The sequence below is a fragment of the Podarcis gaigeae genome (assembly GCF_964106915.1).
Source record: "Podarcis gaigeae genome assembly, chromosome: 11".
Taxonomy (NCBI): Eukaryota; Metazoa; Chordata; class Lepidosauria; order Squamata; family Lacertidae; genus Podarcis; species Podarcis gaigeae.
In genome coordinates, this window is record NC_139687.1 from 59,882,786 (window position 1) to 59,909,272 (window position 26,487).

The 26,487-nt window shown below is 42.2% G+C and overlaps 1 long non-coding RNA gene across 1 annotated transcript in view; it reads left to right on the forward strand.

Annotated features, from left to right (window-relative positions):
* Nucleotides 1–26,487, forward strand: part of LOC310827230 — an 899,671-nt gene that overhangs the window by 425,522 nt on the left and 447,662 nt on the right. The gene's annotated exons all lie outside the window — the stretch shown is intronic.

Genomic DNA, 26,487 nt, shown 5'->3' on the forward strand with positions numbered 1-26,487 from the left:
CCAGGCCCAGGCCCAGGCTCCGGCCCAAGAAACCAGGGACGGGGACGGGGAATGATCCGAAATGGAAGATATCAGAGACCAGGACAAGGACAGAGTAGAGACAATTTCATTGGACTGGCAGAAGAGGATTTTACTCAAGACTAGGAACGACCGGAGTCCATAAAGTTAGGCTTCCAGGAGCCCACGGTCACGATTCAATTAGGGAGCCATTTAATAGACTTTATGATTGATACTGGGGCTGAATACTCAGTACTCCCAGAACTATTGCAGAAAAAGGCATCCAAAAGTGTAGTCATTAAAAGTGCCACTGGTCAGTCAGCTAAGAGGTCTTTCCTCCAACCTTTGGAATGCCAGATTGGGGGACATCGTTTAACCCATCAGTTTTTGTATATACCTGAGTGTCCAATACCTCTCTTAGGCAGAGATATGCTGTCCAAATTGCAGGCCCAAATCACCTTCACTCCTCGAGGTCCAGAAATGAAACTGCCATCAAAAGCAGCAGGAATAATTACCCTCTCAGTACCCAAGGAACAATCATGGCGCCTAATGTCAGCCCTGCAAGTCCAACCCACATTGGATACAGAATTAAACAAGCTCCTCCGAACTCTACAGGTGCCACCAGGAGTATGGGCCGAAAATAGCCCACCAGGAATGGCTAAGAATATAGCTCCAATTGTAGTAACCCTAAAACCTATGGCTACCCCTGTATCTGTAAAGCAATATCCCTTACCCCGGCGAGCAGCAGAGGGCATCCAGAAACATTTGGACCGCCTATTAAAATATGGTCTGCTTAAGCCTTGCCAATCAGAATGGAACACACCCCTTTTGCCTGTTCGAAAACCTGGGACAGATGAATACAGGCCAGTGCAGGACTTGAGGCTCGTAAACCAGGCTATCGAGACCTTGCACCCAAATGTACCAAACCCATATACCTTGCTGAGTTTGATCCCACCAGAAGCAACATTTTTTACTGTATTGGACTTGAAAGATGCATTCTTCTGTTGCCGGCTGGCACCACAGAGCCAACCTATATTTGCCTTCCAGTGGGAAGACCCTTTAACAGGAACAAAAGGCCAGCTAACCTGGACAAGATTGCCCCAGGGATTTAAAAATTCCCCAACTTTATTTGGCACTGCCTTGGCGAGGGATCTAACAAGTTACCCCTCAATACCGGGAGAAAAGGTGGTTCTGCAATATGTAGATGACCTTATACTAGCGGCAAAGGATTTTAATACCTGTAAAGAAGGGACAGAGGAACTGCTCCACTTGCTCTGGGAAGCTGGCTACCGAGTTTCCCAGAAAAAGGCACAGTTATGTTTAGAAAAGGTCAAATATTTGGGCTTTGACATCTCACACCAACAACGAGCATTGAGACCAGAGAGGAAAGAAGCTATTTGCCTTATCAAGGAACCTACCACAAGAAAACAACTTAGAGGATTCCTGGGAACAGCAGGGTTTTGTAGACTATGGATACCTGATTTCAGCAGTCTGGCCAAGCCCTTACATGAAAGCACTCGAGGTGCAGAAAAGGACCCATTCGTATGGGGACCTGAGCAGAAACAAGCCTTTTTAGTTATCAAACAACGACTTATGGAGGCCCCAGCCCTTGGATTGCCTAATTCGGAAAAACCCTTTCAGCTGTATGTACATGAACAGAATGGGATTGCAGCTGCAGTCCTGACCCAGAGACTAGGAAGTTGGAACCGTCCAGTAGCTTATTTGTCTAAACAATTGGACTCAGTAGCAAAAGGATGGCCTCCATGCCTAAGGGCAGTAGCGGCCACTGCAAGCCTTGTCAAAGAAGCTGATAAATTTACCTTCGGCCAGACGATGTATGTGAATGTACCTCATGCTGTTCTGACACTCATGGAATATAAGGGTAGTTATTGGCTAACGAACCCAAGGATGGCTAGATACCAAGGCCTATTGTGTGAAAATCCCAGGATTCATCTACGAGTAGTGAATATGCTCAATCCAGCGACTTTGCTGCCCCTACCAGAGGTAGATGATGAGGAATCACATGATTGTCTCCAAGTAATGGATGAAGTTTATTCCAGTAGACCTGATCTGAAAGATGAACCATTGAAAAATCCAGATGTTGTATATTATACGGATGGTAGCAGTTACCTGCATGAAGGTGCCAGACGAGCAGGATATGCTGTGGTCACCAATGAGGAAGTTGTGGAAGCTGAAGCTTTGCCTGCTGGCACATCAGGACAAAAGGCTGAACTTATAGGCTTAACTAGAGCTCTGCAATTGGCAGCTGGATGTAAGGCAAACATCTATACTGATTCTAAATATGCCTTCTTAACCCTGCATGCACATGGAGCTCTATGGAAAGAAAGAGGTCTAATAGGAGCCCACGGGAAGGCCTTGAAATATGGACCTGAAGTAGAAATCCTGTTAGAAGCAGTATGGGCTCCAGAACAGATTGCTGTAATGCACTGCAAAGGTCATGGACGAGGAAGGGATCCAATAACCAGAGGAAATTATGCTGCTGACAAAGCAGCCCGAGAGGCAGCCCAGAAGCCTGTGGGAGGATTTATAGCAGCCCTCATACCAGAGGTAGTTCCAGAAGATGTTAAACCTCACTATACCCCAGAAGAGAGGAAGTGGGCTGAACAGGAAGGAGCGGTTATGAAGGACGGTTGGATGATCCTGCCGGATAATAGGATTTATGTACCTCATCATCTAGCAGGCACAATTGTAAGAAATTATCATGAATCTACTCACCTTGGCGGTACTGCAACCAGAGAGAGTCTCAGTCGGAAGTTGTATATTATTAATCTATCACAATTAGCAACTTGCATTTCACAGAAATGTGTTCTTTGTGCTAAAAACAATCCCAGGCAGGGACCGGTACAACCTCCTGGAATCCAACATGTGGGATATGTCCCCATGGAAAGTCTAATTGTGGACTTCACAGAACTGGTCCCTTCTAAGGGATTCAAGTATCTCCTTGTATTTGTAGATACTCTTACCGGATGGGTTGAAGCTTTTCCCACCCGAACTGAAAAGGCACGAGAGGTAACTAAGAGACTCCTCACTGAATTGATCCCAAGGTTTGGATTACCTAGATGCATTGGAAGTGATAATGGGCCAGCGTTCATTGATCAAGTAGTACAAGATGTATGTCGAGTCCTACAAGTAAAATGGAGACTGCATGCAGCATATAGGCCTCAGAGTTCAGGGAAAACTGAAAGAATGAATCGGACTCTGAAAACCCAATTGGCAAAATTAACCCAGGAAACGGGATTGGGATGGGTAGATGTGTTACCCATAACACTGTTTCGTGTTCGGTGTGCACCCACAAAAAGACTTAAGTTGTCACCTTTTGAGCTCCTGTATGGGAGACCGCCCTCCTTTGTTCAGGATATTCCAGCTGACCTTAAACAAATAGGAGATCATGTGACACAGGGACAAGTGCAATCTCTCTCCCGTGTTTTTGTTTCTCTTAACAGGTGGGCCCTCGAACGCACGCCGTGCAGCATTGCTGAGCCGATTCATCAGTTCCAGGCTGGCGATAGTGTATGGGTGAAAGAGTGGAAACGCGATCCACTTGCACCTAAATGGCGTGGACCTTACACCGTCTTGCTCTCTACTCCAACAGCGGTGAAGGTAGCTGAGGTGACCCCCTGGATTCATCACTCTCGTTTGAAGAAGTCCGAAGGCAGTTGGACGTGCAAAGGTGACCCCTCTAATCCTTTAAAACTAACTCTCTCCAAAAACCCCTGTATCTAGCCCTACCGGGAACGGGCTAGGTCACGGGCAACATTTGACGACCGGCCTGCTGCAGCCACAACCTGGAAGCTGGCTGACCTGCGCATGCCTGAAGCTTGAGGAGCGTCTGAACCAGCGACTGTGAACGGAAAGATTCTCTAATACAATTGATTGACTGCCCCCTTGTGGAACAATTATCAGAGATATTACTCATTGGGGATCCTCGGGATATATGTTTTGGTCTTGGTGGTACCCCATTTCTGTCACTGGGGGAATTATATTGGGGCTAATAATTATTTGCTATCACAATAAGGTAATCTTTTGTGGAAGGAATGCATATACTAGACATCAACATGATTTTATTATTAATCCTGATCCCTTGGGAAGGGGAAGGGTCCTTGAATCTGACCAAATTGGCTAAATATGGATTCAGCCATGACCACAATATGTGGGTAGGTTTAGCTGAAATGGTAGCCAATGTTGCAAATAGGACCAATTGCCTTGTTTGCTCTCTTGGGCCAGATGATTCAGAGGGAGGTATGCCCTTATTACCGATACCATTAGATGCCATTGGTATGGTAAGCGAAATGCCACACCAAACAGAAATACAGAATTTCCCCGGATGGAACTCAACTAAACCATTACGAGTTATACCTGTACAAGGGGAATTCTGTGTACATAAATCATCAGATGCAGCTGATTCTCCCATGATAGGCTCTTCTCATTGTCACTATACTTGGGATTATATTAAGAATAGTCATACCTGGGCACACGGTACTACCTATCGAACTCGGAATACCTTGCCCTGTGCACCTCCTTTTATTCACGCATGGAAAGTGGTGTGGAACATAACTGTGACAGAAAAAGGCAATCTAACATACTGCACTGTGAACTCTCTACCTCTTTTGGTATTTCGCCTTCTGTACTCCACGTACCAAAAACCTCAGACCCGATGGTTGTGGTGGATATGTGGAGAATGGGCATACAAAAAGCTCCCTTCCAAATGGAGTGGGACTTGTTTCTTGGGTTGGGTATTACCACCAATGTGGATTATGCCCACTAGTTCGGCCAGGCGAACACGAAGGAATGCTGATATTTCTCATATAGCAGGAGGAAGTACCCAAAGTTGGAGCGGTACTGATGATTGGCCGCCAGAGCGCATTATAGCCTATTATGATCCTGCCTCCTGGAATCCTGGTGAGCTCATACAAGGGGCCCGGGATCCTATTTATAATCTAAACAGAATAATTCGATTGCAAGCAGTAGTGGAACTTGTAACCAATGCAACGGCCCAGAGTTTGAGACTTATTGCACAACAGTTGGATGAAAGTAGAGCCGCCATTTTGCAGCTGAAAATGGGAATGGATTATGTACTTGCCAGGCAGGGAGGCCTATGTGGAGTCTTGAACTTGACAGGGAATGCCTGTTGCTTTAACATTTCAGATAATGGTGAGGCAATCCGTGTGTTGGCCACAAAGATGGAGAATATAGCACATGTCCCAGTACAAACATGGGAAGGATGGGATATGGGATGGCTCACCAATTGGTTACCTAATGTCACAGGACTCAAAGGGATACTATTGTCTTGCTTGTTTTTCTTGACAGTAGTGGTAATGGTTTTGTGTATGATGCCATGTATCATTTCATGTTTTAGAAGTACAATTAGCAAGATGGTTTCAAATGAAACTCTACCTCATATCATGGCCCTATACAGAGCTTTACCTCAGGAATATGATGAAGGTCAAGCTATCAAGGACATTTGGGATGAAGGTCCTTGAGCTTGAAAGGGGGGAATGAGGCACCTAATCATAAGCCTGCATTTTTATCAAAGCTTATATATTGCAATCAAGGCTTGTATTTAAAAATGAGCTTAAAAAAAAAAAAGGATTTTCAAATGTTTCATGCCAGGCAGAAAGAACCTTGGCAAGAGGTTTTTCTCCTAAGACAAGGGGGCCCCATTGATTTATAGTAGAAAAACAATTCTCAAAGTCATAAAAAGGGAGAATTACATATGCTGCCCTTGCAGACTGAGAAAACACAATTAAAGGCAAGGGTAAATAGTAAAATAATACCAATGTGCCTCCCAGTAAAATGAGCCAGATCTTCTTTCTAAGGTTGAAAGGCCAAGAGCAGTGGATAAGGCAACTGGCTTGGCTAGAAGAAAAGAGAGCATTTTTGGGAAATCTTTTAAAGCTGTTTTTTACTGAGTTCCTTTTTACTTTACAAAGGCTTTATTCTTTTAAAAGGCTACCTATGATAAGTGAATGAAATATATTAGCTTAAATACATTGGCTTAAATGTAATTATGCAAAGGATTTAAGGAATGCTAGATTCTTATTTCATATGGTTGTAAGAGTTGTATTTATCCTGAAATTAAGTCAGCCACCAGTCTAGCCCCCCTGCTAGACAGAAGACGCCATCCAAGCACTCTTGATATATAGTTGTCAGGCATTTGTTTAGAAACCTTAAATGAAGGAAATCTTTCAATGTTGATGTGAACTCAAGATCCTTGACATCTGTTGAACATAAAAATGTAAGATTAAACATTTGTTTTAGAAGGCAATAGGGCAAGGAGGGCAAGAGGTGAGCTGGTAATTAAGATTCCATGTAAGATATATTATTACTTATTTGTCACATATATAGCTCTTTGTCTCCCTTATAAGGGCAAGGAAGTGGGTGTATCTTTTGTGGGTGTATCTTTTGTGATTGGTTCTACCAAACAGCCAATAGGAATTTCAACCAGGCTGATTGGACAGAGGCAGCCACAGGAGGAGCAAAGGGGGCTGGATTAAGGGAATATAAGTGCTGGCCAGGATGGCAAGAGGCCAGGCCAGAGCTTGGTAACCATATACCACTGAGCCTCTCATTTATTTGTCTGACAAATAAATTATTATTTTAATTTCTCTATTGCTGCGTTGAATATTTCATTCCAGCTAAGCGTTAACCACAAGCAGGGTGCTACATTTGAAGACTGGGAAAGGTTATGGAACACCGGAATGAAATTTACGGCATGTAGTGCCTTGAAGGAAAACATTATGAAAATGATATACCGGTGGTACATGACCCCAGTCAAGCTTGCTAAGATATATCACCTGTCTGATAATAAATGCTGGAAATGTAAAGAGGCGGAAGGGACATTCTTTCACCTCTGGTGGACCTGCCCGAAAGTGAAGGCCTTCTGGGAAATGATCCATAATGAACTAAAAAAGGTACTGAGATTTACCTTACCTAAGAAACCAGAGGCCTTCCTTCTGGGCATGGTGGACCGGAGAGTGTTTAAGAAGGACAGAACTTTTTTTATGTATGCTACTACAGCAGCAAGGATTCTGATTGCAAAATATTGGAAGACACAAGATTTACCCACACTGGAGGAATGGCACACGCAGTTGATGGACTATATGGAACTGGCCGAAATGACTGGCAGAATCCGAGACTTGGGAGAAGAAACATTCGAGGAGGATTGGAGAAAATTTAAAGACTATTTGGAAAAAACATTATAAGTTGTATGAATGTTAAAAAACGCACCCTCTAGGAAATTCTAGCTTCAGTAATGTTAAATTAAAGAAATGGAAATTAAGGTACAAGGAGTCAGAGATAGAATAATGAAACAACTTTATTGTGTTAAAATGAAAATGTACATGATTTGGGTTATAATACATTTGAAATTGGGTAACATGATAAAAAGGAAGATATAATAAGTATTGAAACAAGTTAACAAATTGCAGACGTTATGCATCACAGAGAATGCAGGGTTGGGAGGACGTGGGGAAGTCCAACAGATTTGGAAAAAGGAGTAAGAAAAATTTGTAACCTTTCTTTTTTACTTTTACAATACGTTCTTTATTCTTTTTTCTGTATTATATAAAACTAATAAAAAATATTATATATAAAAAAATATGTTCACAATTGCAGTTATTGAAATATAAAGTTGGATGGAGTATGCAAGAATATGTCTGGATCAGCAAGCTGAGGAACCAGAAATTCAAACTGAATAGTGAAAGGCCTTTCAGACTTTCCAGAATTTGAAAAATGCAGAAAGAGAGGGGTGATCTGAGTGTATAAGTGAGAGGTCAAGAGAATCACAAAGGATGTTCAAGCTGGATGGTCATAGATGTTCGGAAAGTAGCCAAAAGGTCATGATTTTGTTCCATCTTTTGGGGAGACTCATTCTTTCTTCCAGACACTTACAAAGGCATTCCGTGCAGGTAACACTGTGAGTAGGAAGCAGCTAAAGAAATAATAATAATTTATTATTTATACCCCGCCCATCTGGCTGGGTTTCCCCAGCCACTCTGGGCGGCTTCCATAGAAACCAGAAAACACTAAAATATCATACATTAAAAACTTCCCTGAACAGGGCTGCCTTAAGATGTCTTCTGAATGTCAAGTAGTTGTTTATCGTTTTGACATCTGATGGGAGGGCGTTCCACAGGGCGGGCGCCACTACCGAAAAGGCCCTCTGCCTGGTTCCCTGTAGCTTTGCTTCTCGCAATGAGGGAACCGCCAGAAGGCCCTCGGCACTGGACCTCAGCGTCCGGGCAGAACGATGGGGGTGGCTGCTGTTGGGTTATTTTGTTGGGTATAAGCAACCTTGCATGTCTCCAGTTTTAACAGATAGTTGGGGAAAATACACTTTGTTGGTTCCCTACTAAACCCAACACCTCTGCCCCCTTCTCTTCTTCTGTTTCTGTTTCCCACCTCCTGCGTGATGCAGACTCACAGCTGGCTCCCAAAAATACAGGCTTAGAATATAAAGCCAATCTTGTAAATGTATAGAAACGGTAGCAAATAACCTCCCCCCTTTACCAACATGACTTCTGTATTGTATGTTTTATTAACTCTGTTAAACAATGCTACTGATGTGTGAATGGCTGTGCAGATCCTGTTTCTAAGTTATTTTACTCTGCTATGTAAACCACTTTTGCTTTGTTTCCTTAAAACCAAGAGTTTTGAGTGTTTGCAAGCATAGGGGACGGAAGGTTCAAGAGTATGGAGAGGAAGGGAGGTATGAAAAGGAGAGAAGAGCAGATTGCAAGAAAGTGAGAAGGTTGGATAAAATTACCTTCAGTTGTTTCTGTTGAAGATGAGGATTTAACAATCTCCCTGGACAACAGACGACAGAATGGTCTACCTTCTCGGTGGCAAAGCCTTGGAATGAGCAAAACTGATCCAAGGTTCACTTCCACCTGAAGATCCGATGACTGGTTATCCTGTATACTTTAGGTTGCAGTGAATCCCATGCATGTAAGAAGCCATGTTATATGAAGTCAGATCATTGGGGTCCATTCGGCTCAGTATTGTCTACACTGACTGACAGCAGCTCTCCAGGATTTCAGACAGGAGTCTGTCAAGTCCTACCCGGAGATGCTGGGGTGTAGTGTGGTGTAGTGGTTAAGAGAGGTAGTCTCGTAAACTGGTGAACCAGGTTCGCTTCCCCACTCCTCCACATGCAGCTGCTGGGTGACCTTGGGCCAGTCACACTTCTCTGAAGTCTCTCAGCCCCACTCACCTCACAGAGTGTTTGTTGTGGGGAGGAAGGGAAAGGAGAATGTTAGCCGCTTTGAGACTGCTTAGGGTAGTGATAAAGCGGGATATCAAATCCAAACTCTTCTGCTTCTTCTGATGGATGACAGGAGAGAGATGCAGGGACTGATGCAATCCTGGATCTCTCAATGCTGTGTTGATGAGCTGCTGGTATGCTGTCTCTGATCCTGAACATAATATATACCCACCATGACCAGTAGATATTGATGGCCCATCTTCTATGGATTTGTCCAGCCCCTTTCTAAAGCTGACCAAGCTGGTGGCCATTGCTGCATCTCATGGTAGCAAATTTTACAGTTTAGCTCTGCAAAGTTCTAATCCAAACTCCAAACTCCAAACTCCTCCTCCTCCTCTTATTCTTCCTCTTCTAAGACCTTCTGCATGCAAGGTCCACCAACATCCCTTCTTGTGGTTTACCCCCTTCTATTTTTTACCCACTAAAATTAAATGACACATTTTCACCATTTTGCGGACTTGATCTCTGTTCCAGATTACACGGTCCACAGAACTCCAGGAAACCTGCGATAGTGCCTACACACACCTGATTTGTTTGATTTGTTTGTTCTCATTAAACATGAACAACTTCATTACCTGGTATCTCTGGGGTGGCTTTTGGAACGGTGATCTAAGGCATGCATCAAGTTCTATGGAGCCACAAGGGGAAATATGCTGTAATTTCATTGTCTGACGCACCCACATTCCTCCAGTAGAAAGGGTAATGCTGGAACCTGCTAAGAAGAGGTTACATTACCACACTGACGTGCTCCTGCTGAGTTAATAAGATGAGCATTATACCTGACAATGTGAGAAAATAACTGAGCCCACTTACATCACAGAGGAAGGGATTCTTGCTTAAATTGTTTATGAATATGTAGCAAAGTAAAAGAGGGTGAAAAGAGGGGAGGAAGACTGCTGTGCTTAGTGATCCATAATCACATTAATACTTTATGTCTATATTTGTCAATATATTAATGCAATATTTTATGGCATGCATTATTTATCCTCACTGCTAAATGTTTTATGCAGGCCTTTTACAATTTTTTTTAAGAGGGGAAAAAACAACAACCCAACATTGATTTTGATAGATGTTGTTGATTCCAGAGAGACCTTTGTCTAATTTTGGAACAATGAGGAGTTGTTAACATTACATTAAAGGAGACATACGGGATCGGCGTGGAGCACAGTCACCAGAAACACGGACATTTCTCTTCTCTCCTTCTTGCCTTCTCCATTTCCTGCCTTCCTATTATTTTGAAGCAGCAGAGATTAACTCTGGAGCAATGAAGTTTTGATCACTTCTTGCTTATGCCTGTATCTTTATGAAACATCGGTTAACACCATATGAAAGTCTGCTTGCTGGGGGAATATTGTTGAATGGCTTCCTGCCTTATCTTCTCCAGGCTGTAATGTCACTGTAGGAGAAAAAAAGCCCTGGGAAGACAATTCTCAATGTGTGGAGTTGGACGCCCTACAAAGGAATTGGTAGTTCATTGGGAGACATGGCTTTTTGCCAACACACCAGAAGAAGACTCAGGATACAGAATTGAGGGGAGGGGGTTACATTTATTAAACTCCCACAAGTTAACAAATGCCTTTAGCAAACAGCATTTCCAAGTGCTGCTCACTGCAGTCTGGGATGGCCACTATAAAAAAAGTCCTGTTCGTAGACAGACTTCATATTTGATTGTTGATTTATATACAGTTGTACCTTGGTTGCTGAATTCCTTGGAACTCATATGTTTCGGCTCCTGAACGACAGAAAACCAGAAGTGAGTGTTCCGGTTTTCGAATGATTTTTGGAAGCCGAATGTCCGGCGTGGCTTCCACTGCTTCCAATTGACTGCAAGGCACTCCTGCAGCCAATGGGAAACTGCACCTTGGTTTTCAAACAGTTCCAGGAGTCAGACGGACTCCCAGAACACATTCTGTTTGAGAACCAAGGTACGACTGTACTGATAGATGACAGATACATACATAGATAGATCCCTATCACATGAACCAGTACCTATCCGCAACCTGACGATTTGCTACATGGCAGGCGAAACCCAAATGGCAACAGCCAATCAGCCAAGTGGGGAAAAATGGAAAGGTGGGTGGATGTTCTGATGCACAAGCTGAAAGAGGAAGCTCTGGGTCACATGCATAAATATATACAGGTCCCTCCATTTAGACCCCATTGGCCAGATTAAACCCAGCAACGAGGGACCTACCAATTGGGTGTTGTGGCTGTCCAATATACTCACCCACATCCAGGAGGTCAGTCTCCAGGTCTCATCACAACATGTGCCCTTTTTTAGGGAGGACACGCTTTATCAGTTAGCTTGAGCCTTACATAGAAACCAAAGATGGGGTGCCCTGTGCAAGACGAAATTTTGGCACTCTCCCTCTGCCTCTCACCTTCCGTTATGTTCATTTCACTATGCCATAGTTATGACGCCCTGCGACGCCCTCTAGGCTCAGCACCAAGTGCGGCGGAACTGGTTGCACTGCCCTAAATTGGTCTCTGCCCAAGACATCATTTCCTGAAAATTTTGATCACACACGCAAGCACACCCCCCCCAATAGAAATGCTCTGGTTTCTTTTGAGTGACAATAATAGCTTTGTAATACACAGAGTGGCCCTCTATAAATGGGCTGCAAAAGGAAAAATTGCTATAAATTGTTGTGGTGATTCAGAGGTCTAATCTGAAATCAAGACGGATTTGAATTTGTTGGTGTCTCTGAAATGTCTCCCTTTTACATCATGGATGTTGGCATATATTATGGATGGATGTTTGTTGTGTTTTATTTTACTAATACTATTGCTACAAGTTTGCCATGGCCTTTGGCTGGAACAATAAACTTATGAACTGAACAATTAAATATAATGGCCCAGAGCAAGGGCTCCCAACCCTTTCCACTCTACTGCCCCCCTTTGAGTCCATAAATTCATCTCCAGTTCCCTCTACCCTATTTATTTATTTATTTATTTATTTATTTATTTATTTATTTATTTGGGGGGGGGGGCATTATTCAGAATAGTGGTTTGCATAACACACTAAGAAAGTTAATAAAATTCAAAACACTAACAGTTAATGGAACATTTATACAAAATCCAATTAAAACTATTTAGTTTAATTAATTCAACAAAATTCATGAACTTGGTCCAGTGATGCCAGCTTTTGAAAGTCTTGATAGTCATTTACACCCCCAGAGACCCTCTTAAGCTTGTTGCCTCTTAACACCCTCCTATGTAAATCCAGTAGTGATGTATGGAAGTGAGAGCTGGACCATAAAGAAGGTTGATCGCCAAATAATTGATGCTTTTGAATTCTGGTGCTGGAGGAGACTCTTGAGAGTCCCATGGACTGCAAGAAGATCAAACCTATCCATTCTGAAGGAAATTACCCCTGAGTGCTCACTGGAAGGACAGATCCTGAAGCTGAGGTTCCAATACTTTGGCCACCTCATGAGAAGAGAAGACTCCCTGGAAAAGACCCTGATGTTGGGAAAGATGGAGGACACAAGGAGAAGGGGACAACAGAAGACGAGATGGTTGGACAGTGTACTAGAAGCTACCAGCATGAGTTTGACCAAACTGCAGGAGGCAGTGGAAGACAGGAGTGCCTGGCATACTCTGGTCCATGGGGTCACAAAGTGTTGGACACCACTAAACAACTAAACAACAAATGTAAATCCACCACCCTCCAGGGGGTGGTACCACCCAATTTTGGAACAACTGGCCAAGAGGATCTGCGAACGAAATTAGAATGAGCCAAAGCAAAATATAGTCAAGGCAGGAAGTTCCCTAAATCAGCGAGCACCAGATTGCTCTCCTCTTCTGGGCATCTTTACAGACTCGGAGCAAAGCACTGGAAGGAATACATTTGCCCCTAATCTGTATTCAAAGCGAAAGTAGAAAGAATGAAGTGAAAGCATTTATCATACGTATGTGTGTGCTTATAGAGATATAATCTCCATGTTGGAAAAAGTGTCATGTGTGAACTGGTGACTCAAAGATTTCCTACAAGAAGTTGAAAGGCAGATATAATTATTCAGACCTATGTATGCAGCACATCTGCATAAATAAACCACCATATTATAATAGCCCATTGAGACATATATGTTTCCTCACTGTCTCACAACCTACAGCTCCGAGAGGTGGTTTAGGATGAGAGGCTCTTCTGACTCCAGAGCATCTCTGCTTCCCTCTCTGCTTGATTTAAAATGGGGCAATTTGGAATATTAATCCAAATTGCCCCATTTTAAATCAAAGCACTACACAACACTGCCATATCTGCACTCACTCTATCTTCATTTGCATATGTTCAAATCAGGACTGCACCAAATCTTCTTTGGCAATCCCTCGTAGCCGAGTAAGATTGTCTTCCATAAACACGGTTTTAACATTGAGTCCGTAAGTGGCTGTGGAGGCCAATTCTGGATCCACAAGTCCTTCCACAGTGGGGACATTGGTTTCCGGGCGGTAGTTGATCATGGTGTGGATTTGCCAAGCATGCCTTCCTCTTAGCACGTTTCTCCCTTGCGTCCTGAGTTCGAGTGTCTTCAAAGCCCATGACACCTTTGGTAAAGGCTGTTCTCCAATTGGAGCACTCGCAGGAAACTGTTTCCCAATTGTTGGTGTTTATACTACTGTTTTTTTAAGATTTGCCTTGAAAAAGTCTTTAAATCTATTTTGTTGACCACCAGCATTACGTTTTCCATTTTTAAGTTCGGAATAGAGTAGTTGCTTTGGACGATCATCAGGCATCCATACAACATGACCAGTCCAACGAAGTTGATGTTGAAGAATCATTGCTTCAACACTGGTGATCTTTGCTTCTTCGAGTACACTGGCATTAGTTCACCTGTCTTCCCAAGTGATGTGTAAAATTTTGTTATTCAGTGTCTCACCTTTCCATTGCCCTCACCCCAACTTAGCCACTGCTGTTTCCTCTAATTGCATGGACCAGGGATCACATAGTGAACTGGATGTAACAGCAATAGAAACCCTCCTAGAATATGCTGCACAGATACACATTTTTATTTCTTTATTAAATTTCTATACAATTCTTCACCCAAGGATCACAGGGCTTTTTACAATATAAAAACACAAAATTCCATACCTTAGTTTATGCACGCAGCTTAAAAGGCCACAGAGGGCACATGAGGGTGGCAAAAAAGTGAGGGCAATCAGAACATTATCGCTGATTCCCCCCCTTTAAAAACATCATCCATAAGAGAGCATGCTTTTCTTATTGATGCAAATGTTCACCAAACATCACCGAGAAGTTATTGTCCGACCCCAGTTGCCATTGTGAGTTTTTTCTTCAAGTCATCTTTGGCCACCGGGATCGTTTCAGCCAATTTTTCTTCCTTTCTCCAAATCGGTAATTCCAAATTGCATTACGCCATGCCCTTTTCAAATCCCTGCTGTGCACAAAATTCCTCGGGAATGTCGCCTCCCCAGCTCCATTTTTCCACATTTATTATTATTATTATTTAAGGCTCATAAAGTGGGTTGCTGCGTCCCGTGTCCCCCCCTTCCCCATCTCCCCGAGACAGATGAGGCAAATAGCTCCGTGGGGGCTCCTCAGCCCCACTGCTTCACAGTGCAACGGCATATGGAGGCAAACCCCCAGGCGCTGACATTAGCTCTTGTGCTCCAGGTAACTCATTTAGCTTTGGTGTCATTTTACAATAAATATACCATCCACCGACACAAATTAGACAGCTATTGAGATTAATTCAGAGCCTCTATCGGCAACATCTTAAATCAAAAATCAGTCTTTATTAGCATGCCCGGCTGTACAGTTTGTGGGTCTCCCCCCCCTCCTCCTCCCCGCCGTCCCTGCCACAAGAATAAATGAGGCCCTTTGGTTGACACAGCATATCAAGTGTTTTATAATGGTCTAATTGTAGCTAATGGTTTGTGCAGCTAATTAAGGCCCTATGAATTACAATAATCACTCAGCCTCATCTTCTAAGCCAGATAGTTCTATTCAGCCATTCCTTCGGTAAAGGGGAGGAGAGGAGGGGAAAGAAGAAGAAGAAGAAGAAACAGATAGCATAATGAACCTTTAGGCTCATTAGACCACAAAGAAATTAATAGAAGTGATTCTCTCTCACTCATATATATATATATATATGTCTGTGTGTGTGTGTGTGTGTGTGTGTGAGAGAGAGAGATTTTGCTTGGGAGTTATTACAAAAACATTTACTTTAAAGGGACACAGGTTCTTGCTATGTGGAGAAGGGGTGTGTGTGTGTGCAAATATGTTTTCCCTCTCCCGCTTCCTTCCAGAGTGAATTCATTAACAATGTCGGCATGTGTCTTTTTGCAATAGATTCTAATTGTGAAGCGGGGGCTGAAATAAATTCATTCAGGGGGAAGGAAGAGGAAAACTGTGGAAAATGTATTTCTGTTGTTGTTGCTGCTGCTGCTCTGGAAATCCACATGGCTCTATTGTTTGTTTGCCGAAAACATTTGTACATCTCTTTTCCTGAAACAGCAGTGACAACACCAGGTAGCTGATGGGCCAGGGAGAAGCAAAAATAGGTTTAAAACACCCCAAAATGCAATTGCACTAAAAAACGAAATAGGGGCAAAGGAAGCTGCCTCGTGCTAAGCCAGACCATTGGTCCATCGAGATCAGAAGCAATTATTTGAGGTTTCAGACAGATTATCTCCCTGCCCTACCTGATCATGTCGAGGATTGAACTTGGTTCATTCTGCATGTGAAACAGATGTTGTGACAATGAGCTGTGGCCCTTTCCTCAATGACACCCCCCCAAAAAAAGGGAAGAAGTTCACTGTCCCAAACCATAAGAAGAGTTTGGATTTGATATCCCTCTTTATCACTACCCTAAGGAGTCTCACAGCGGCTAACAATCTCCTTTCCCTTCTTCCCCCACAACAAACACTCTGTAAGGTGAGTAAGGATGAGAGACTTCATAGAAGTGTAGCTAGTCACAATTCTATGAAGCAGCTGCATGTGGAGGAGTAGAGATGGGAACCCGGTTCACCAGATTACCACTCTTAACCACTACACATTCTATGCAAGCATTCAACCTATAGAGGGGATCTTGTTTACCTTCCTCTTTTCTTATAGCTAACCCCATAACACAGCTGCAGAGTGTGTCCTCATGGCACCCAGGGAAGGGCATGGAGGTCAATATGTTGTTGTTGTTTAGCCATTTAGTCATGTCTGACTCTTCATGACCCCCTGGACCAGAGCACGCCAGGCACTCCTGTCTTCCACTGCCTCCTGCAGTTTGGTCAGACTCAGTTTGGTCAGACTCTGGTAGCCTCGAGAACACTGTCCAACCATCTCATCCTCTGTCGTCCCCTTCTTCTTGTGTCCTCAATCTTTTCCAACATCAGGGTCTTTTCCAGGGAGTCTTCTCTACTCATGAGGTGGCCAAAGTCTTGGAGCCTCAGCTTCGGGATCTGTCCTTCCAGTGAGCACTCAGGGCTGATTTCCTTCAGAATGGAGGGGTTTGATCTTCTTGCAGTCCATGGGACTCTGGAGAGTCTCCTCCAGTACCAGAATTCACAAGCATCAATTCTTCGGCAATCAGCCTTCTTTATTGTCCAGCTCTCAATTCCATACATTGCTACTGGGAAAACCATAGCTTGAACTATACGGACCTTGGGTCAATATGAGAAGGACACAATAGGGCATGCTATGTTGCATCCTCCTGAATCTGCCCTGACAGAATGGGGTTTAAGCCGGTTTAATTGCTGGACAGTTTACTCCTTGTCTTTGAGTTCTATACAGCCCACCCTATAGCTATATGGGAAAGAAATAATAGATGAATAGAAACAGAATGAATAGAAATCAATGGGGAAACAGAGTGTCCTGGATCATCCATCTTGCCTAGCCCTTTCTGAGTGGCAGCAGCTTCCCACAATCTCAGACTGGGTCTTCCAAGGCTTTGTATGAACAATGGATGCCGCTGTATGTCACTGTTGCTCTGACAAGGAACAGACCTGGCCAGTTTTATACTTATTTTCATGTAGTTTTATCCTGTCCAAACCATGTGTGGCTCTATATGCACCTGTTGGTAACTTAACAGGTTTAATTGTGGAGTTTTATAAAGTTCTTGGGGAGGACTTGTTGTGACGTGGGGTTTGTGATTTCAGCTCTCTTGACATAATATGCTGGAGACAGTTCTCTAGTAACACTTCTTTATTAAAGCAAACAAGACTGGGGCCTGAGGAGGGGAGAGCTACATTTATAGGGAGAGGGAACTAGCTAGAAAGGATACATTTTGGAGGGAACAATATCAGGCAATCACAGTCCTGCCTTTTGGAGGTAACCAATAAGACAGAGGATCCAAATACAGCAGCTTAAATGAACCAATAGTAGCTGTACCCTCTGGAACCAAAAGGCAGTTACTTTACCCTAATGCAAATACAGACAATAATAATACAGATATAAAATCCTTTGACTCAATACACAACAGGACTCTTAATACTGGCCTGTGGCAGGCTTTCTCCCAGGCTAAAGGAGAGGGAGTCCAGGTTGTACTGAAGGGGAAAGAACAAAAGTTAATTTATTTAATTTACCTTAATGTTTTGACTGGCATTAGCTCCCCAACCAGGAGGTCATTGCCAGGTCTCAAATGTAGTCCTTTGTTTACATTCAAAGCTTGTGCTGCAGCACTCAGGTATTTTCTAGCATCTGAGTCCCATCCAGTACATAGATAAACCAGTTCACTCACCCTTGGGGATATATTGCAATATACAAGGCTGAGTCCTCCAGTGACAATTAAGCTCTTGAATTACAGAGCTATAACCTTATCCAAGGTAGGCACCACGGCGTCTGAAAACAGTGACTTTCCCAAAGTGAGTATGATAAATGGGAGCACTTTCTCCTTGTTTGAGACACTAGTTTTATGTGACTATATTGCAGCAGCAGGATGGAAAAATCCTTCATTTGTGTTTGTAAATATTATTGACACTGGCAGCATATTCTGCCCCCCGCTCCCTAAGACCTAAGATTTATTACATTTTACTTCAAAGCAATAAGAGTTGGCTGGAATTTCTGAATGTAGGCTTTGAGGATTGCCTTGCTTTTGTAAGCTCTTGGCCATCAGAGAGGAGAGAGAGAGAGAGAGAGAGAGAGAGAGAGAGAGAGAGAGAGAGAAAGAGTCCTCTTCTCCTATCCCTTTCTTACTAATTGCATTCCTTCCCTGATTCAGCTGACAGGCTGCTGAAGCTGGAATGTGATTTGCCTTTGTTAGATCTCATCCTGGCAATATGGGATGCTTGCAAAAGAGGAGGAGGAGGAGGAGGAGGAGGAGGAGGAGGAGGAGGAGAAGAAGAAGAAGAAGAAGAAGAAGAAGAAGAAGAAGAAGAAGAAGAAGAAGAAGAAGAAGAAGAATTTTCTTTTTACTGGAACTTGCAGATGGGGCTGTTCTTCCCATTATGGGGAAGAGATGTAGCTAAGTGGTAGAGAATCTTAATTGCATATGACAGGTCCCAGGGTAAATTCCAGGCATTTCCAGGTGAGGTTGAGAGAGACTCCTTCTTTGAAAACCCAAATATCCACTGCCACTGACGGTAAATGATATTGAGCTATATGGACCAATGGTTTGACTTAGTAGAAGGTAGCTCACTGAGTTTCTATTAAAATGAGGGAAATATTGTTTGTTTGTTTGTTTTAGTTGTACTGTCTTTTGTTTTTACTCTCAGGAAGAGGTGATTGTGGGATTGTTGTGCCTCTTGTTTCACAAACAATTGCCCAGTTTGGGGTATTCTGTATCTAGACATTTTTGTTTGTACGGAAGGGGGCACCATTTTCTGTTTTAGGCAGTAAGATGTCTTAGAGTCAAATATATATGGTCTAACCCCCTGCAATGCATGGGTGTGAGAATCCATTTCTGCCTGCAAATGCACTTTTAGAAATTATGAAGCTGATCTGACATGGCTGCTTCTGCCGTAAACACTGGTTATATCTGGGCTGAATATGTGCAATTTGAAAACATGTGCTCCTTGATACCCAGAGATTTGGACTTTTGTCCCTGAAAAATGGTCAATCAATTTCTTACAGATCCCAGGGCAATGCACAGACCTTGTGAATGAGGTATAATATCCACTGATGCAAGACCGGTGATGACTACTCACCTGGACAGTTTAAAAGGTGATTAGAAAAATTCATGGAGGGCAAGGCTATCAATGGCTACTAGCCATGTTGCCTGAATATGAAGTCCAGGATCCGAAGCAACATACCAGTTTGGGGGGAACAGAAGTAGAAGAAGGGCTAGTGCATTTAGCCACTGGCTGGAACAAGATGCTTTTGGCCTAGATAGGCTTTGGCCTGATCCAGCAGAGCTCTTCTGTTATCTTTCTAATTATCAACATTATAAGGAGTGTCTCCACCCCCATCGTTCTGCCCGGATGCTGAGGTCCAGTGCCGAGGGCCTTCTGGTGGTTCCCTTACTGTGAGAAGCAAAGCTACAGGGAACCAGGCAGAGGGCCTTCTCGGTAGTGGCACCTGCCCTGTGGAACACCCTCCCAGCAGATATCAAGGCAATAAACAACTATTTTACTTTTAAAAGACAACTTTTCCCCTGTTTATGGAAGTTTTTAATGTGTGACATTTTTATGTATTTTTAATCCTTGTTTGAAGCCGCCCAGAGTGGCTGGGGAAACCCAGCCAGATGTGCTGGGTAGAAATAATAAATTATTATTATTATTATTATTATTATTATTATTATTATTATTATTATTACCCCAGCCATTTGGCTGGGTTTCCCTAGCACTGTGGGTGGATTCCAGCACATATAAAAACATAATAAAACATTAAACATTAAAAACTTCCCGATACAGAGCTGCCTTCAGATGTCTACAGAAGGTAGTATAATTACTTATCCCTTATCTGACCATGGAATTATACTATACTAATTATACTACAGAAGGTAGTATAATTATTTATCCCTCATCTGACGGGCGGGCATTCCACAGGGCAGGTGCCACTACCAAGAAGGCCCTCTGCCTGGTTCCCTGTAACTTCTCTTCTCGCAGTGAGGGAACTGTCCTCAGTGCTGGATCTCACTGACCAGGCTGGAAGGTGGAGGTGGAGATGCTCCTTCGGGTATATAGGGCCAAGGCTGTTTAGGGCTTTAAAACATCATGGAGTTCTTTATGACTTTTTGAGGGGATGTGCTGTGAACTAGGGTTGCTTGAGTAATTCAGACTTTGTGGATGCCTCTAATAAGTGATGTAGCTGGCACTTTTTGAGTTAATGTGAGTTTGAAACTCAGTTTTCCACCAGCTTTATCCACCAGCTCTCATACCGCCTGGATGTTACAAGACAGCTCCCATCTCTAAAAATGTATCAAAATGCTTATAAGATGAATATATTGAGAGAAAATACATTTGGAATGCATATTTCAAGAGAGAAAATGGGTTAGGAATGTGCATTCACCCAAAAGGTGATGGTCCTTAAATAAAGAAAACCAACTTAGAAATGAGGGATTTCTTCTTCTTGGTAATTTAAAATCATTTAATCAACTTAACGGTCTAACTAAATTATTTGTGTTTGTATTTCTAATAAGGCAACACATTTAGGATGAGATATATAGGAGGCCAGCTCCCAACCAGGAGAAATCCCTCATTTCTGAGTTGGCTTTGGGAAAGTAATGAAATGAGATATAATATAGAGAACTCATCAACAACTTCACAATATTCTCATTTCAGCTTCATAGGGAAATTTTGTGTTCTCAGTTCATTCAGAGGCTTTCTGGTGACAACATGAGTCTATCGCACATGTGTCTTTAATGTAACACTGTAATTTATTTTACATGTGCTTTTATATTTTATTGTAATGCGCATTGTATAGCTATTTCCATTAACAGCACCCACTCTTTCTTATATTGTCAATGGGTGCCTCTGAATTTGTCCGCATGTGTGTTTAGGAATGTGTGTTCAAACACATATTTAAATGGAAATTTTAATGCAGATTATTATTTTTATTAAAAATACAAAGTGATGCAGAACTGGGACTGAATGTTCCTTTTGGTTAACATGTGCAAAAGCAACATGAAATATTTTTAATAGATCTTCCTGAACTACAGACTTTCATATTCTGCCTCTAGGCAAAACAGTTTGGTGGCAGGAAGTGTGATTAAAATTTACCTAAATTGAATTTGCATGCATAAGACTTGTCTGAACATGAAATCTTCACTTTTTGACGGGGAGGAGATGATGGCTGTCTTGCAAAACTTGGTTCTGGTTCTGCTATCAAATCAAAGGACCAATGGCTTCTTCTACACCAGTGCCAAGAAAAATGGTTGACTGCATGTCCCCTTCTGCTTGAAATCCTTTAAAAAAAAATAATATTCAATTTTTTAAACACATACAAAAAAGACAAGTACAACACATAATAAAGACAAACTAAAACAAAAACAAACATGTATAATTTCACAATCTTATTTTCGTATACCTTCTTTCATCCGACTTCCCCATACCTCCCTTTCACTGCATCCTTATTTTAGAATTTTTTAGCAACCCGTCAATCCATTTATCCATTTAATTCCCTTTCATTAAGTTTTCCTTAATTTATTAGTTACAGCTGTAATTCTCTACTTCTTACCCCTTGACATCTAACCCTCCTCAATTTTACAACAATTTTTGAGATACAATTTAAATTTCTTCCAGTCTTCTTCCACTGTCTTTTTCCCCTGATCGCGGATTCTGCCGGTCATCTCTGCCAGTCCCATAAAGTCAATCACCTTTGTCTGCCATTCTTCCAGAGTAGGTAGTTCTTGCATCTTCCAATACTTTGCCAGAAGAATTCTTGCTGCTGTGGTAGCATACATAAAAAAAAGTCCTATCCTTCTTTGGCACCAATTGGCCAACCATGCCCAGGAGAAAAGCCTCAGGTTTCTTAGGAAAGGTCCACTTAAGGACTTTCTTAATTTCATTATAGATCATTTCCCAGAAGGCTTTGATCCTCGGGCAGGTCCACCAAAGGTGATAAAAGGTACCTTCCGTCTCATTACATTTCCAACATTTGTTATTGGGCAAATGATAGATTTTTGCAAGTTTGACTGGGGTCATGTACCACCTGTAGATCATTTTCATTATGTTTTCTTTTAAGGCATTACATGCCGTAAATTTAACACCAGTGGTCCATAACTGTTCCCAGTCGGCAAACATAATGTCATGACCAATGTCTTGTGCCCATTTAATCATAGCTGATTTCACCGTTTCATCCTGTGTATTCCATTTTAACAGCAGATTATACATTCTTGACAGATTCTTAGTATTGGGTTCTAACAGTTCTGTTTCTAACTTTGACCTCTCCTTCTGAAATCCTTTTTTCCTGTCTTGTTTGAATGTCTCGTTTATCTGATGGTAATGTAACCAATCTCTAACTTTGGACTTTAATTTCTCATAACTCTGAAGTTTAACCCTTTCGCCTTCATATTCTAGAATTTCACAATATTTTGGCCATTTAGATTCCATATTAAGTTTTTAACCCCCTTAGCTTCCATTGGTGACAACCACCTGGGAGTTTTACTTTCCAACAGATCCTTATATCTAATCCAGACATTGTATAATGCTTTTCTGACAATATGTTTTTTGAAACCCTTATATACCTTTACCTTGTCATACCATAGATATGCATGCCAACCAAAGCTATTGTCATACCCTTCCAAATCCAAATCAATTTCTGCTTGAAATCCTTGATTTTCCCTTGACGCTTAAATTATCCATCAAGAATCACATTTTCTAATGAGCATTCTTTGATGTCTTGTTCCTCATCTTAATGTTAAGTACTTTGCCAAGGTGACCCGAAGAAGTGGTAGCACTTAAATGATTGTTCATTTGTAGCGCCTTTCTCACGGACAGTGTGATAATCTTGTCTTGACAGTGAGGGGGCCTGGGGTTAGTTCACTTCTCTCTCCATTCCACCCCCAAACTCCACATTCTTCTCTGTCCTTGCCAGAATACAAATCAACGTGACGGTCTATGCTGTGCTGAAAGGCAGACACTCCTTTCAAGAAGCTCTGGTAAAATGATTGATAGAAATGTTGCTAAAAAGATTTGATGAGATTAAGATTGTTAAAGTGCAATATAAATTTAAGAAATGTGAATAATTGTGATAATATGGAAAATTGTCAGACAGGCTGAGGGAAGTCTAAAAGATGTATATGTTAGAAGTGGATGTTAAACATGGATGGAATGCATATTGGAAATTGAATAAAAAATAATTATAAAAAAGAAAGAAAGGCAGACACTCCTTTCTTAAGTGTGTGACTTCCTTGAGCTGTAGTAAGATTAGCCCTTTGCAGTGATGGCCATTACTTGAGCGAAAACGCAGACCCTCCAAGTGTCCCTATTTTCCAGGGACAGTCCCAGATTTACAGAAGTCATCCCAGTTTCTGGTTTGATCCTGAGATGTTCCGCTTTTCCTTAGGATGTCTCTATTTTCATCGGAGAACTGTTGGAGGGTCCTCTCTAATTTTCATCAGAAAAATGTTAGAGGGTATGGGCCTGAGGCTCCTTCGCTTTGACATAGGCCTTCTCCAACTACCGTACTTTTACGTGTATAAGACGAGTGAGTATTTGGCGTGATATTGTTGGCTGCGGCAAGGGCTGGTGTTGATTGACTGTCAGTGTGGGTGATTGCCATCTTATGCCAGTGGGGGGACAGATGATAGGCGGCTTTTGCAGCGCAACTCTGGGCTACACCCCCCCAAAAAAACTCAACAAGTCTGGGCAAGCCTCCCCCCAAAAAGCAATCTTCCCCTATTTTCTTAATTTTGCATACCCAACAATAGGGGGGCGTCTTATACACGTGGGTGTGTTATTCACAGAAAAATACGGTAATCTACCCAAATGCACTCAAACTGCATTCATTCATGCAAGCGAAACAATGCTAATAATACCATGCTAAAGTGGCCATGGGAAACAGGAGGGCTGCAAAGATTCAGGCTTTCTGTTAATATGTTGATCCTCCTTTACAAATCCAACACGTGCTGCCCTAGTTGTGGGAACCTGTAACCTCCATAGCAGCAATGGGGAAGAAATACACTTGATTTGCTTTTTAAGCTGGACCACCCCAATCTTCGTGCTCCGAAACATGCCTGCATATTGAAAAACAACTCCCAGTGCAGTTGTGCACTTCTCTAGGTCTTGCAGTGCATTTTCTGTTTGGAAAAAAAGTAAAAAAGTGTGTGCACATGATATATTTCATTTTTAAAATGTGTATGCATACATTAAACATTTTACCGAGAGCAGCCCTCCTGAAATTAATGAACAAGAGTAAGGGTGTGTGTGGGTGTGTCTTTTCTTTTTATAAAGAGGTCTACTCAGGGTGAAACTTAGTTGAATTCCACCCTAAGTGTGGGATACAATGAGATGGGAAGGGATGCACAGACTTATGATTATACGCCAGTGAGGCAGAAATCAGGCAGAATTTGCTGTTTAGGATGTCTCTTCTTCAAAGTAATAAAATGATAACTGGAAAGCTTAAAAAAAAATAATCTCCCCTCTTTTTTCTGTTCTTATTCTCACTACAATCATTTTATAACAGAGTAGCAAAATCTGCTTTCGAAGTTCCTAGCCCATATGACTTCAAGGCCTATGAAGGAAGTGCCTTGTGTAACTGCAAGCCTGAAGGGGCGTCTGGCCTGATGGTTCCAGTGAGAGCACGGCTAATGCTTCAGTAACCACATGTACTTCTTTCACACTCCTCATAATCAGGAGAAGCAGAATTATGCCAAGTGAGCAAAAATATGCAAATATCTTTAATTTGCATGACTTATAGAGGTCACAGTATTCTGATTTTCTTGGCACATAATATTTCTAGCTCAGAGTCCACATAGCACTGTTCATGATGATGAGTTAGCAGGAGACGGGGAGCGGGGGGCTGGGAGGGGGGGAATGTGCTGGATCTCATCCATCTCGTTCAGCATTCTGTCCAACAGTGGAAAGCCAGATGCTTCTAGGAGCTCATAAGCCTGGAAAAATGGCTATGGCACCTCCTGTTCGTTCCCTGAATCGGATACTCGGGGGAATTCTGAACATGGAGTTTCCAAGTTTCTGTTATGGTGAGTGACCATTGATTGACCTCCACTCCATGAATTCATTTAATACTTTTACAAAGCCATCACTGGGCGTAGACTAGAGGTGAGCCGAGCAGCTAATTCTGTCCTGCTGTGGACTCTCTGACACTCAGTCACATATGGCTTCTTCCTGTTCCTTCCTTTTCATGTCATTGTCTCCCATTCTCTCCTGTTGTACGTAATTTGTGCATCCTTTTTTATTATTATTACATTTGCACTTTCCAAAAAAATGTTTTTCACTGCACCACCAGTAAAATGTACATTTTTTAATGCATCTTTCATATTGTATCACAGTGTGGTATGCTGGCCTGAAAGCCACGGACAGAAAGTCTCTACAGAGGGTGGTGAATACAGCACATGATATCATGGGCTGTCCCTTGAGTCCACTAGATGACATCGCAAGGGATTGTTGCCTTAGGAGAGCAAGAAAAATTCTCAGGGATGACTAACACCCCGGCCAGACCCCTTCAGTTGTCTACCCTCAAGCAGGAGATATAGAAGTATAATCAGCCATACCAACAGGCTAAAAAATAGTTTCTATCCGTGGGCTGTTAGGAGAAGTTACACGGGACCAGGCAGAGGGCCTTCTCAGTATTGGCACTCTCCCTTTAGATGTCAAGGAGATCAAGAACTACATAACTTTTAGAAGACATCTGAAGGCAGCCCTGTATTGGGAAGTTTTTCATGCTTGATGTTTTACTATGCTTTTATGCTGTATGCTGCCCAGAGTGGCTGGGGAAACTCAGCCAGATGGGTTGGATAACAATAACAATAACAATAACAATAACAATAACAATAACAATAACAATAACAATAACAATAACAATAACAATTAATAATAATAATACAACAACTATTATGATTATTATTATTATATCCCTCAGATTTACAGAAGCCCACCCTGTTGATAAATAATTATTTATATCCTGTTTTGCTCAGATGTATATCCTTAACTGTTCTTAATCAAATGTTTGCCCATTTTAAACCCAAACCACTGTTGTAATATCATTGGGGGGGGGGGGTGTCCAGGTGCAAAACCTCTTGAAACTTCATGAGATGCATTTATTTAGCTGGGTGTCACATTTGTCTCCAAACCGCAGAACATCACCACATCTTTGGGTAGTGAATTCCATAGGTTCAATTTTATATTGTGGAGCAAGA